Below are 15,209 nucleotides of genomic sequence, written 5' to 3'. Positions count from 1 at the left end.
CTCCCTCCCCACAGTCCTTTTGTTTGTTCAAAAGACCCCCCCCACACACACACACACATACACCTTTCTTTTTCTTTTTTCCTCTCTAGCTCCCACATATGAGAGACAACATATACCTTTGAATCCTGAGTTTGGCTTATTTCACTTAATTTAATGTTCTCTAGTTCCATCCATTTTCCTGCAAAGGACAATTTTGTTATTCTTTATGGTTAAATAAAACTACATTGTGTACATATACCACTTTTTTGAAATCTGTTCATCTGTTGATGGACACCTAAGGGTTCCATAATATGACTATTGAGAATTGTACAATAAACATGTGTATACATGTGTCACTATAGTCTGATGACTTAAATTCTTTAGGGTAAATATTTAGGAGTATATATGGATCGTATGGTTGTTCCATTCTTAGTCGTTGAAGGAACCTCCATACTGATCTCCATAGTAGTTGTACTAACTTATAATCCAACCAACAGTGTAAAAGTATGTGTTTTTCTCCATATCTTCCCCAGCATTTGTATTGTTTGTATTCTCGTTGGCTGCCATTGTGAATGGAGTGAGATCAAATCTCAGTGTAACTGTGATTTGCATTCCCCTAATTTTTTAAGACGTTGAACATTTTTTTATAGACAATGTGGACAGACCTTTATTTCAGTCATTTTATTTATACACAATATTGAGAATTAAACCCAGTGCCTCACTCATCTGAGGCAAGTGCTCTACTACTGAGCCACAACTCCAGTCTGAACATTTTTTTTTCATATATTTGTTGGTCATTTGTATTTCTTCTTTTAAGCTGTGTCCATTTAACTCATTTGCTCATTTATTAATTAGGTTATTTACTTTTTGATGTTAAATCAGGTCTCTGTATATTCTGGTTGTTAATCCTCTGTCAGAAGAGTAACTAACAAAAAGATTTTCTCCCATTTTGTAGGTTCTCTCTTCACATTCTTAATTGATTCTTTTCTGTGCAGAAGCTTTTTAATTTGATGGCATCCCATTTATTAACTCTTGGCATTAATTCCTGAGCTTTAGGGCTAATATTTGAAAATAGAGCCTGGGTTTGAAACAATAGGCTACCATAATCCCTGCCTTTTGTGTTTGAATAGGATGCAAAAGAGGACACTTTTCCTCACTTTTTAAAAAATTTTTGCCTTAAAAGATTGAGTCAAAAAGAACAGGTGGGGGACTGGGGTTGTGGCTCAGTGGCAGAGTGCTTGCCTAGCATTCATGAGGAACTGGGTATGAATCTCAGCGCACATATAAATAAACAATGTAAAAATCCATTGGCAACTAAAAGATATTTAAAAAAAAAAAGACTATGGATATATCTCAGTGGTTCAGCATCCCAGCACAAAAAGTAAATGCAGATCTTTTTTTAGCTTTTTTTTTTTTTTTTTTTTTTTAATTTTCCAGGGCTGAGGACCAAACCCAGGGCCTTGTGCATGCTAGGCAAGCCCTCTGCCACTGAGCTAAATCCCAACTCCATAAATGCTGATCTTAAAAAAAAAAAAAAAAAGAATAGGTGGCAAATATTCCCATATTTCCAAGTGAGGTGCTGAGCCTCCTAAGTAGCACTAGCAAAAGAGAGGACCAAAAGCATCACTCTGGGCAGTGTAAGCCCTCTAGTGGCAAACTCCCTTTACCCACTACAGACCTGTTTTCATGACACCCTTTCCTCATCCTACCATCCACAAAGGATGTAAGAGGTTGAGATTGAGGAGGGTGTTCTTATGAAACAATTGCTGGCAAGCTGAGACCTTCCCCCTCCCCCCATCCCCAGACACACGGCTACCGGAAGGATGCTTTCCTTCACCTGAGGCCCAGTGACAAGGCTTAGAGGCGCTTAGAAAGACTGTTGTTAGAGTTTGATAATGTGTTTGACCCACAGCTGCGCAATCAAAAGGTGAAGCTGAAGCCACAGAGCAAGGAAGGAGGGCTGTGGTGGGGCAGGAGCGGGAGGCTCAAGGATGCTTGATCATACCATGAACCAAGGGAGCTATAAATAGATGGCAACTGGATCCTTCTGGAAGGAACTCAACACAGGAGAGCAGTGAGTAAAGGGGTCTCATCAGCATCAGAGCAAGGGAACCCCACTGGTGCAGGTGCTTAAGGTGAGTGTTGTTGTTGGGTGCAGCTAGAGAGTGCACCATCTGCTGGTAGAACTGTGCAGGAGACGGTTCATAGGAGCTTCCGAAGAGCTGCCAAGGGCACTCAAAAAAGTCATCTTGGAGCCTCCATAACCCACTCCCAATTACAGCCCCAGAGCAGGTGGTTGTGTGGAGAGACTCAAGGAAATAAGAAGAAAAAAAAAAAAAATAGACCAGTCCTCTCTTTTCCATGGCTAGTTTCTAGTCCAAAGGAGGCCTGAGCTGGGTGAGGCCAAAAACTTAATTTAAAATAGGTTTGGAGTTTTTTACTTTACGTAGAACTAGATATTTCAATTATTTAAATAAATCTCACTATAAATGAATGTGACCATATGGAGGTCTTTTCTGTAGCTTTAGAATTAAAAGATTCTTGAGGCCCGCCTTAGATTCTAACAGACAGAGAAATAACTCATCTTCAGATTTGAAAGGTCATTGAAGAGGAAAAATAAAGTTGTTGCTTTCTGCTTTCATTTTATCAAATTTATCATTCCATTCTTCTTTCTTAGATCTGATTTCAAATGTACCTTTTGAAAAAAGATGAAAGAGAAATAAGAGGTAGCTACTTAGATGAACATAGGTAGCACCTATGTTGTCCAAGTACTGACATGTTAATAATAAACATTCTCTATTAATTCATCAAAAATTAATTTATCACCAACTGTCCCGTGGCCTGAGTTGGGAGTGAATGAGGGATTCAAATATTAACGTTTAGATCTGGAGTGTCCCTCAAGGCTTATGTGTTAAAGGCTTCGTTCTCAATGCAACAATGTTCAGAAGTTGGGCTCTTGCAGTGATTCAATCATGAGGATTCTGACCTCATCAATGGATTAATCCATTGATAACAGAATGCACTTTGGGAGGTGGTAAAAACCATAGGAGATGGGGTATAGTTAGAGGAAGTTGGTCCACTGGGGACAAACCCTGGAAGTGTATTTCTTGTCCCTGGCCCCTTTTCCTCATTCTCTTCTCTCTGCATCCTGGTTGCCATGAGGTGCACAGCTTTCCTCTACCATGCCCTTCCACCATGCTGTTCTGCCTTACCTCAGGCACAAAGCAATGAAACCAATGTACCAAACATTGAAACCTCTGAAACTGTGAGCCAAAATAAATCTTTCTTTCTCTAAATTGTTTTTCTCAGGTATTTGTTACAGCATTGAAAAGCTGACTAATACAGATGTAAATGAGATGGAGTCTGTGCTGCCTAAGTCAGACATGTGAACCAATAATGATAGCACGCGGTGACATCATAATTCAGGCATACATGCAAAATCAAATAGAAGCTTTTACATCTCATTTTTTTCTCTTGCATTTCTTACTTGAATTTCCTTAAAATTAAAATTTACTTGGGGAGAGCCACCAACCCTAAATTTGGAATTTTCTAGTAGGGAAATAGACCATAATGAAGTAGCTGGTGGAGTGGGGCCCAGACCATAAGAAGGTTGAAGTGGATGGGCCAAAAGAGAATTTGCCTACTGCACGACTTTGCACAGAGCCAGAGCCACTGCCAAGGAATGAGTTTTGCAATAGCTATTATGCAAATTAAATCCAACTTTCTGTGATTAGTACATGGTAAAAATTGGAACAGTAACATGTCTTTTTTTCTAACACATATTTAAAAAGTCTTCTACTTAACTAAAGCTATTTCTTGAATTTCACTTTTAGATTTGGCAGACATTATGGTAAGTGAGAAGAAAATGGGCAATTTTTAAATGTTTTTGGCATTTGGTCTAGTCTTAGATAAGAATTAAAAATGAGAATAATAATAACCTAGGTTCAAAAACTTTTTCCTTGGAGTTTTTAAAATGAGCAAGTTAGAGCCACTACAGTTTTTTACTCTTCAAATGAATTGAGGAAGATAAGTTTTTTGTTGTCAATTTTATTTTGTCAAATAAAGACATAAGTATGGCATTTTGGCCATTCAACTATTAAGAGATTACTTTAAATCTAAGAGCCACTGAAACCATTAAAAAACCTTTTTCTTTGCAATAACTAAAAATATTTATATGGAAAGAACAGGGAGTTGCATTTTAACTATTTATAAGTATTCTACATTCCTCATTCTGAACCAAATTTACCTGAGGTTGGGATTACCCCCCATGTAATAGAGTCACTTGGTGAAAAAAAAATCAGTTTTTAAATTGTCCTATACTTTAAGGGAATTTTTTTTTCCTTCCAATCCTGGTGGAGTGGGGCCCAGACCATAAGAAGGTTGAAGTGGATGGGCCATCCACTTGCGCTATCCTTTCAAAGTAAATTTAAATTATTAGCAAGTTATAAAAATTGATCTATGGTAGTTACATGTGAGAAAGATGGTAGATCAAATAAATCAGTCATGTTTTGGGGTGTCATTAAGAATCTGAGGTACATAATGTCACATATGTAGAAAAGGCATCTAGTTGGATCCATTTCATTACCATAGTTGAGACAACTTTTTACCTTATTTCTACCTCCAAGTGCAATGACCTGCACACTGTGGGCAGTCAAAGCATATTTGTCAAATACATGAATGAATGCTTGGATGATTTGTTCAAAGAGGGTGGGAGGATCTGTTACCTCAGTGTCCCAAGCCATGATCCTTAGTCTTGGTATCTGTCGTTGTCTCCCTTTTCTCCTCTGCTGGAATTCAGGACCAATTGAGAAAGAAGTGTGTGAAAAGTGCAGATGGGGACCACATGTCACTTTGATATTGATAAGGCTATGCTGGGAGGGTTGCCAAATATTTGGCTAATATTAGATATCAGAGTTAGACAGGCTCACCCACCTACCCAGGACTGCTGTGGGCAGCTACATCCTCTTCCAACAGGGGCAGAGCCTGGAAAACCAAGAGTAGAGCAGGGAAAATGGGAGGTGACATAGGATGTGTCAGTCTAGTTCCTTCAAAACAGTGGTTGCTCCTCCTCTGGGAGTTCTGATAGCGATGGGTGGAGAAAGATGGGGTGCTTGACTCTTGACTCATAGGCAGTCTCCCCACATGGGAGGAAATACCAAGAAAGGAAGCAAGATACTTCCCTTGAGATGAGTATTTCATTCTTCTACATTTAAGAGCCACCTCATGGAAAGGGAAAAAAAATACAAGGGGGAGAAATGAATTACAGTAGATGGGGTAGAGAGAGAAGAGGGGAGGAGAGGGGAGGGGAGGGGGGATAGTAGAGGATAGGAAAGGCAGCAGAATACAACAGACACTAGTATGGCAATATGTAAATGGTTGTGTAACCGATGTGATTCTGCAATCTGTATACGGGGTAAAAATGGGAGTTCATAACCCACTTGAATCAAAGTGTGAAATATGATATATCAAGAACTATGTAATATTTTGAACAACCAACAATAAAAATTAAAAAAAAAAAGCCACCTCATAAGAGAGGTTTTATGTCTTCATGGGCCCCAAGCTACCGGTACTCCCTCAGACAAGGAAACTCACCTTCACTGAATCCTTTCTGCTCAGTTCTGGCTTCTCCAATCATAGCGTCAGCCTTTCTCCATGGGGTTTACTCCAAGGACAAAAGCTGAGCCTGAGGGTTGGTGGTGAAGATTCACTTATTCTGAGTGCTTTCCTTCTTCTGTTTTTGGTGCTGTAATAAAAAGAAATCCTGAAGTGATAGAACACAGAGTCTGAATCTGGTTTCTCAGGAGGTAAAAGGAGGGCAAACAACTCCTATTCTTTAGGTCTCCTACAAAATTAGGGATAAAATGCACACAAATATTCCAACAATTTATTCTGCTTCCCTTGTTAAAGTAGCATTTGCAATCTAAATAATAAGCATTTTTTTGTGAGTTTTAAAATTCACGGTTGATAATAAAGAAAAGAGGATTCCCTCTTGCTTTCCCTTATGCTTTGTTGAGGATTTCATACTGGATCTCAATCATTGTATGGTGACTGAAAGTCTTGGAAAGTTGGGACTCTGGCCAATTATAAAATGGTCAATTCTTAATGTTCTCGAAAGGTCCCTTGAAAGAAGGCCTTCTGCTGGTACCAGAAACGGCAGTTAGAACAAGGAAAGGAGAGATGCTGGGTCTTTATGGGCATCTTTGAAGTTAACAAGTCAACCCAATCCTATCCAGCCTTCAAAATTTTGACTTCTACAAGCCTATAAAATACCTGTGTTATTTGAGCCAATGAGTAGATAGACATATTTAACAAAGAGTTGTAACACCTTGAACTATGATCCACCGCGTTATTTTTTTAACTCCTAAGCAGGCTTTTAAAAAAAGTTGAGTGCAAAGAGGTTACATTGTGATAAGAGAGGAGAGAAAGAAAAAGAAGAGGAAAAGGAGAAAAAGGAAGAGGAAGAGAAGGAACAACAACAAAAAAGCAGAGGCAGCCACAATTTTTTCAGACTGAAAGAAAATGAAGGAAATTAAAACCACTTAGAGAGTTTTTCATAAAGGTAAATTACTCAATTTAAAGGATTTTCCTTTTTCTGAGATTGAGTTCTTCTCTTCTTTTTTTTTTTTTTTGCATTAAAATATTATTTTAAAAGAACACGGTGGAGCTGGTAGTGGTAGCACATGCCTGTAATCCAGTGTCTTGGGAGACTGAGGGTTGCCAGTTCAAACCCAGACCCTAAGCAATTTGGTGAGACCCTGACTCTAAATAAAATGTAAAAAAGGGCTGGGGATGTGGCTCAGTGGTTAAGTGCCCCTGAGTTCACTCCAAGGTACAAAAAAAAAAAAAAAAAAGAACCACAAGGTGTCTGGGCATAATGGTGCACACCTATATTCCCAACAATTAGGAAAGCTGAGGCAGGAGTATCACAAGTTTGAGGCCAACCTCAGCAACTTAGTGAGACCCTATCTCAAAATAAAAAATCAAAAGGACTGGGGATGTATGTAGCTCAGTGGTAAAGCACCTGGGTTCAATTCCCAATATCAAAATAATAACAAAAAAAACAAAAACAAAAAAAGAAATAAAACCATGGTGAAAGTAATAAGTAGCAATTGCTTGGCTTTTTCCTCCTAATTCCCCCATTTTAAATAAAAACTAGGCATCTTTATTACACTCTATCCTATTTTTTTTTTTTAAAGAGAGAGTGAGAGAGGAGAGAGAGAGAGAGAGAATTTTTAATGTTTTTTATTGTTTAGTTCTCGGCGGACACAACATCTTTGTTGGTATGTGGTGCTGAGGATCGAACCCGGGCCGCACGCATGTCAGGCGAGCGCGCTACTGCTTGAGCCACATCCCCAGCCCCACTCTATCCTATTTTAGAAAAAGGTCCATTGGTCTATGAAGTGCAAGGTAAGCGGGGCATTTTAGTGGAGTGCCCAAAATACATGGGAGGGCTGGGGATGTGGCTCAAGTGGTAGTGCGCTCGCCTGGCATGTGCGGGGCGCTGGGTTCGATCCCCAACACCACATAAAAACAACAACAACAAAAAATAAAGATATTGTATCCACCTAAATACTAAAAAAATGAATATTTAAAAAACAAAATACATGGGAAACAGGACCCACTTGAGACTGAGAACAGGGAATCTCAGGCCCAAAGGGAAAAAGGATGAGAACAGGAAACCTAAAGCCAAAAGATGGGGAAGCAGACAGAAAAAGCAGAAAGGGCCAGAGACAAGCGAGAATTAAGGGTCTTCCTATCCCTTTCCTTCAAATGATCTTTGATTGCTTAAGTGAGTAAGATATATATCACAGCACCTAGTGTAATGAGCTTATGAGTGTTCTCTGTTGTGGGTTAGTATAATTATATCACACACTGTCGTGGAAGAAGAGAACTAGTATGTGTTGTCCCGCGTCCATGATCTCAGAAGATCCCCACAAACTACCTTCTTATTCCTATTTTACAGGTGAGGACTCTGAATACCTGAAAAATTATCTAAAGCCTCAGAGCCTATATAGCATGAAAGCCATTACTTCAGTCATTAAGAGTATGAAATAATAATAAATGCTCGAAAGGTTGTGGGGGAAAGGAACATTTATATATTGTTGACAGAATTGTTAGTCATTGTGGAAATCAGTATGGAGGTGCCTCAAAGACTAGGCATGAAACTACCATATGACCTAGCTATACCACTCCTTGATATTTATAAATTTATTTTATTTTTGATTTTTAAAATTTGTTCTAATTAGTTTTACATGACAGTAGAATGCATTTTGCACATCATACATAAATGGAACATAATTTCTCATTCTTCTGGTTGTACATGATGTAGAATCACACCAGTCTTGTAGTCACATATGTACATAAGCTAAAAGTGTCACATTCATTCTATCCTTCCAACCTCCATACTCCTCCCCTCCCTTTACTCTTCCCTCTACCTAATCCAAAGTAACTCTATTCTTCCCTAGCACTGCCAGTCCCCTTATTGTGAATTAGCATCTGCATATCAGAGAAGACATTCAGGCCTTTGGCTTTGGGGGATTGGCTTATTTCGCTTAGCATGATATTCTCCAACTCCATCCACTTACTGGCAAATGCCATCATTTCATTCTTCTTTAAGGCCAAGTAACATTCCATTGGGTTCCATACCACAATTCCATTCCATACCACAATTTCTTTATCCATTCATCTGTTAAAGGACACCTAGGTTGGTTCCATAGTTTAGCTATTGTGAGTTGAGCTGCTATAAACATTGATGTGGCTGTGTCATTATATTCCACTCTTTGGTATTTATTCAAAAGAAATGAAGTCATCCTACTATAGTGATACATGCATATCTATCTTTATAGCAGCACAATTCATAATAACTTAACTATGGAACCAGCCTAAGTGTCCCTAAATGAACAAATGGATAAAGAAAACATCACACACACACACACACACACACACACACACACAATGGAGTTTTATAAAAAAACTAAAAAAATAAAAGTATGTCACTTACAGGAAAATTAATACTGAATGGAAGTTGAGAACATTAGGTTAAGCTAAATATGCCAAACTCAGAAAGTCAAGAGTTATACGTTTTCTCATACATGTGGAAACTAGAGAGAAAAATGGAGGCGAGGGGGGTGGGCACCAGAAGGGAGACCAGTAGAGGAAAGGGATTCATGGGAGGGAGGAGGGAGGAAAAGGGGAAGCATTAGGGAGTGAAATTGACCAATTTATGGTGTGTGCATGTATGAACATGTAACAATGAATCCTGGTAATATGTATAATTATAATGCACCAAAAAATATAATTTTAAAACAATGAAAGTCTATTTTTACAGAACTTCCTTAGAGGCATGGGGAGGCGGGAGTGGAGGAAAGGGATAGTGTAAAAAGGTAGGGATGGCATCATTTCACATCTTACTGAAGTAGTTCCAGGTTCTCAGTCAGCAGTAATGCAAAAGTGAAGACACCTGGGAACTGACTTTTTTACTTTAGTGAAGTTCACCCCAATGACATATTTTATGGGAATACTAAGTATGTGTCTACAAAATGATAAAATGTACTCTAGAAGCAGTGTCTTGATTATGAGTTTTCTTTAATCCTAAACTTTGCCATTTTTCATAAAATAGTCTGTGTTTACACATCTCATGATTGAACCAATTTCTATCAGAAATTACATTTTTATTCATCCTATAGCTAACACTCGATGAGGCAGCTGCATCAGCCCTTAGTAATAAAATAAAATTCATTCCTCCAATCCAGCTTTAGAATAAATTTATTCCTCACTTGGTCACTGATGAATCTGGGGCTTTGCACAGCTTTAATTTAAAAGATTCTCAACAATGCCTGGACTCAGAATCTCTCCCTTCACTATTGCAGAAACACTAGAAAGAAGCAATTCTGACTGTCACAGTAATTCAGAACTTCTTTAATAAAACAAGCTTTCTGAGGCTTTATGTATCCACATTCGGCACAGCTCAGCACAGCTCTCTGCCCTTGACTCTCCACAGACTGGACTCAGTCTTTCTCACTCTATAAAACACCTTATATATTTTAAAAGACCATTTTCTAGTTTTGTATTTCTACTTGTAATTCTTAAATCAAGGGAAAAGTGTTATTTGTTTTGGAGAAATGAAAAAGAACTACATACTGCTTGAAGGAGAGTTCTGAGTCCATCTGGCCTCTTAATTGAAATATAGAAATACAGACTATGTTTTCTGGGTACCCTCCTGATTCACAACATCTCTGTTATGGTGAAGATCTGGAAATCGTAAGTTGATGTTCTCTGTCCTGACTTCATCTCTTGAGGGTGGAAGTGGGGTGCCTGAGAATGAGAAAGGCAGCCCTGATAGCAGAATGCTGGTCTGGGACATCAATGAGGGCTTGGTTTTGCTGCCACATAACAGCTGGCACCCACCACTAAAAGCTGTCCTTTTTGGTTGAGCAAAACTAATTTTACAGAACATTGACACTAGATAAAAGCCATTCTATGACCAAGATAGATGGGGACAAAAAAACAAGTCCCTTCCATAATCATGCCTGAATTCAGACAAAATCATGGACAAACAAACAAATTAACAAAATGATCAAAGACCCTGATGACCTGGTTCAGGTAAGTGACAGCTTCTTCTGTATCAATAACAGCTTTGTCCTTGTTCTCATCTCTGCTTCTAGATGAAATTCAGTAGAATATCTATTGCGGAACGGGTTATGTTCTTGTTCCCATCCTCAAGTTCTTATGTTGAAGTCCCAACCCTCAGTACCTCAGAACCTGGAAACCATGGAAATAGGGTCATTGTACTGGAAATAGTTCAATTGGGTTCATACCCTAATTCATTGTGACCTATGTCCCTATAGGGAGGGGAAATCTGGACACAGGCACACAGGAAGAACACATGTAAAGATTGGCATTAGCTAGCCACAAGCCAAGGTACTCCCAGAAGCTAAGAGAGAGAGGCGCGGGCTGGATTCTTCCCCAGCACCTTCAGAGGGAGCCTGGCCCTGCTGACACCCTGATCTTGGACTTGCAGCCTCCAGAACCACAAGACAGGAAATTTGTATTGTGTAAGCCACCTGTTTGTGGTACTTTGTATAGCCCTTAGGAATTGATGAACACCCAGCGGTGGAATAGCTTTTTGTCTGACAGCATCTGATCCAGAGAAAAATCTTACTTGCTTAAACTGTTGCCCAACTACAAAACAAACCTCAATCCTATACTTCTCTTACCCTGTGACTGACATGCCTCCACATCCTCAGGGTGGGATTTTTCCTTTGCTGCATAATAAAATAAAAACACCTTTTTGTTTGTCAGTAAAAACACCTTTGCTCAACAATGTGTCTTCAATGGCAACCTCTTGCTAAAATGCACTGACCCAACTAACTCAGGATTTTTTTTTTCAACAATGTGTATAATTATCGATTGTTTCAATTGCCTGAGTTTTTCCTAGGAAATTCTTAAATTTCTGTCCTAAATGTCTATTCTTTAATATCTTCTCTTTATTATGAAAAGGCTTCTACCTATCACCAACTGGACTTCTCCAATGCCATGTCTGCTTTTCATTGCTTTAAATGTGGATGTTTAATTCTATTTCCACATTCTTAAAACTCACTGAAAATGTTCCATTGTCTTCCTGCTTTCATTGTCTCATTTATTTTATTTTATTTTTTTTAAACTTCAGTCTTTTCTGTCATAATTTTCTGGTCTTATTTCATTTTGAACCTGATTAAAAACTTTGAAGGGTTCTCGATTTTTCTTCTAGGTTTGATAAATCATCTTGGGGGGTCACCTATTTTGCTTGTTTGTTTTTCAGTTTCTTGAGTTCCTTTTTTGTTTCTTTTTAAAATCTCTGTGATTCTTGTCAGTACAATAATATAGTGGACTATATTATTGTTTAAAAATATTTGCCTCACAGAGGAGTATACTTAATCAAGCCAAACCTAGATCAGCCAACCCCTAACTGTGCTGAGGGCCATTACCAAGTAGGAATAACGCATCGAAATTTCCTTGCCAAGCGTACCCCATGCTGCTTAGAGGACATTTGATGGAACATTGCATGCATGCTTTAATAAGGTGACCTTGCTCAAGGACCAAGGCAGATTCGGGTTTAGAGCTGATCAGGTTTGAGGAAGTAACCGGCTCCTTGAGTTTAAGGCGTTGCCAGTTTAAGATAATGGGTTTTAGGGAAGTTGGAAGTTGAAGATTATTACTGGGATTAGGGTGTTCCTGCTGCTTGTTCCCGTTGAGTTCTCGTGAGATTAAAATGGGATTTGGAGAGAGCCTCGTGGAGTAGGTGGTTGGTGCGGGAGACGGAGAACGCGTTTGCCCCTGGACCTGTGTGGAGGTGGTGTGAGAGCTGGAATAAAGAATTGCTGTTTGAATCTACAAAGTGTGGGTGCCTCCTGAATCTTGTGCCAAGCCCAGGCATTGCCATAACTGACCCACAGATCCATGAGAACAAATACTTATCATCATATGCCACTGAGACTCTGTGACTGGTCATAATGCATCAATTGGTAATGGGTACACCACATTTTCTCATTTGATTGTTCATTCATAATCTCATGAGGAATAAATTAACCACCCATAACCAAAATTTACCAGAGAGAATGTATAGATGTCCTTGGGTTCACTTTGATGACTGGGTGCTTGTTAAATTTTCCCTTTAGATCCATAACTATTTCGTAGGTTGGTATACTCAGCTCCAAGACCAAATTCTCTCAGCTGCCTGATTAACTTCATCTAGCTTTGTTTTGTGAGGTAGATGGGATTTTATTCTACCTCTCTGACACCAAACACAGAATATGAAAAGCGATTCCCTCCAGAGTCTCCACTCTACTCAGAAACACTTGACTTGGGGAGATTACGTAATGCAAGATCCAATGCCTTCCCATCTTGTTCAGCTCTCTTCTGGGAATTGCAGCTCCTGAGAGAAAGAAGCAAGGTACCAAGGGACACATGGAAAGGCTGGTAGAGCTGGGTATGGCAGTTTGGCAGTCTAAAAGGTCAACAGCCACAGCAGAGAGGAAGAGATGCCTTTTTTTTTTTTTTTTTTTTGATTCTTGGTTTGTTTTTTTGTTGTTTGTTTCAGCCCAGACCTTGAGTTTCTGGACCAAGGGCAGAGGGTTTGGGTGGCAATGGGTTCCTCAATTTCTTCGATCACAGCCCAGACTACACATTTCTTCCCAGGCTACACCTCAGAATTGAGGAAAATTTCTCTTAGGGTCTGAAATACTCTTAATGTTCATTTTTATCACTGTGAGCTTTCCTTTATTTCTATTTTCCTAGAATTTTAATACAAAGAAGGGTAAATATGAATGAAAGGCTCCTCACTAGATGCCTTTTAAAAGAGGGGAATAAAAATAAACACAGTAATATATCTAGAATATTTGTTCATTATGGGAAGGGACAAATTTTACATTTCTTAACTAATTTAAGACACAGTATTAGCATATAGTATTTGTTCTATAAATTTTCTTTGACAGATAAAATCAGTTTGACCTAAACCACAGACCCCCCCCCACACACACACACTAATTATCCAAATGACATTTCTTAGCAACCAAGAAAGAAATTCACATCCATTTCCAAGGTCAAAATATCCTACTGCTAAGATCATAAGCCAATTCACTATTCACTTGATTAAATTAGTACCAACCTCATAAATTCAGTGTGAAGATCAAGAGTGTTGCTTAAAGCAGTCAGTATAATGCAGTGTAACAACAAGTATGTCTCAGAGTTGATTTAGATATGAGCCTTTGGTAATAAGCAGCTGGGAATGCAAGTTCCTCCATGGCAGAGCTTTCAGTTTTCTTCAGTCCTGTTGTCTTCACTTCTAGATGCTCAACATACATTTACTAACTAAATGAATGACTGAGGGAAGAATAAATTAAGACACACATAGGGCTAAGTTCTCTGCCACCATGTTGATTCTTATTATCTCCACTAGAAATATTACTATACATGTTTATTTCTGCTAGCACTAACACAGCCATGAAAATCCCAGAATGATTAATCCCCAAATAGATGTTATCAGCTAAAACTGTATTACTAAGTCCAAGGATTTATTCCCTGTCTAAACTCCATGATTTAAAAAATTGTGGCAGGCATTAACAACAGGTAATTGCACATAAATTAGTATTTGGACCTCAACATGAAGTTCTTTAGGGACATTTTCTTTAACTTTGCTGCAGAGGCTCCCTGAAACATCCAGTATTTATTGTGTTGTTGCTACCAGTTTATTACAAAGGTGATTTTAGCTACTGTTAGTGGGAAACATAGGTTAAGCAATAAAATTAAGCACCTTGGGAAAGTGAGACAAGTAAATATTTGCAAACAACATGTACATCACATGACAAGTGAGGTTTTTTTCTATTAATTTCTATCTACTTTATGAGGCTTTTAGCTATTTTGCATTATAATAAGTTAAGTTGAAATTTTTACTTACCTTTCAGCATATAAATCTTACATTCTTTTCAAGTAAGCAAGATTAAAATGAATGTTGTTTGAAATTACATATAAACCTATTTCACTTATGTTTTCATCCACACATTGTTTATATCTCATGAGTCCAAACAAGTAGGTTTTCAGAAATCTCATGCTTGAAGTTTCTAGAATTTTCCTGTGCTCCAATTCTGACTTAATATTGAAGATTAGAGAGAAATCATAAAATAATAAAGCAATACAATTAAAATTAAATTAAACACAATTTGCAATTAAAAACAAAAGTTTTCTTTTAAAAAGCTGTAAACAGCTGCTTATTGCTCAGTGCCAGAATTTTCTGGTAAGGATTATTTGCATTGTTTTTTTTTTTTTTTTTAAAGGGGGGGGAGAGAGAGAAAGAGAATTTTTTTTTTTTTTTTTTTTTTTTTAGTTTTTATTTTTTAGTTTTCGGCGGACACACAGCATCTTTGTATGTGGTGCTTAGGATCGAACCCGGGCCACACGCATGCCGGGTGAGCGCACTACCGCTTGAGCCACATCCCCAGCCCCTATTTGCATTGTTATAGACAAAAATTTCCAAGACAACATTGCCATCTGTTGGTAGAGTCACTACAGTATCTTCTGAACTGTAGTGAACTGCAATGAACTTTGGATTGCTGAAGGACGAAACCTTCGCTTTAGCTTTGTTCTGGTTTGTTTTATAAATTTCATTTAAATTTGCATGGGTGTGATTCTAGCTACCTGGAGGTTGAGTAAACAGGATTATGATTTTGAGGCTAGCCTGGGCAACTTAGCTTGCT

The 15,209-nt window shown here is 38.4% G+C and overlaps 1 long non-coding RNA gene across 1 annotated transcript; it reads right to left on the bottom strand.

Moving 5' to 3' along the window:
* Positions 1–645: 645 nt before the first annotated feature.
* On the bottom strand, positions 646–6,238 carry LOC144365853 (uncharacterized). Its single transcript, XR_013424584.1, has 2 exons — positions 5,572–6,238; positions 646–2,674 (listed from the first exon to the last, which is right to left on the bottom strand). It is a non-coding gene; the product is annotated as an uncharacterized LOC144365853 (long non-coding RNA).
* Positions 6,239–15,209: the final 8,971 nt, after the last annotated feature.

The sequence above is a fragment of the Ictidomys tridecemlineatus genome, chromosome 8 (genome assembly GCF_052094955.1).
Source record: "Ictidomys tridecemlineatus isolate mIctTri1 chromosome 8, mIctTri1.hap1, whole genome shotgun sequence".
Classification (NCBI taxonomy): Eukaryota; Metazoa; Chordata; class Mammalia; order Rodentia; family Sciuridae; genus Ictidomys; species Ictidomys tridecemlineatus.
Note: the sequence above shows the minus strand (reverse complement) of the source record. Positions and strands in the feature narration are given on the sequence as shown.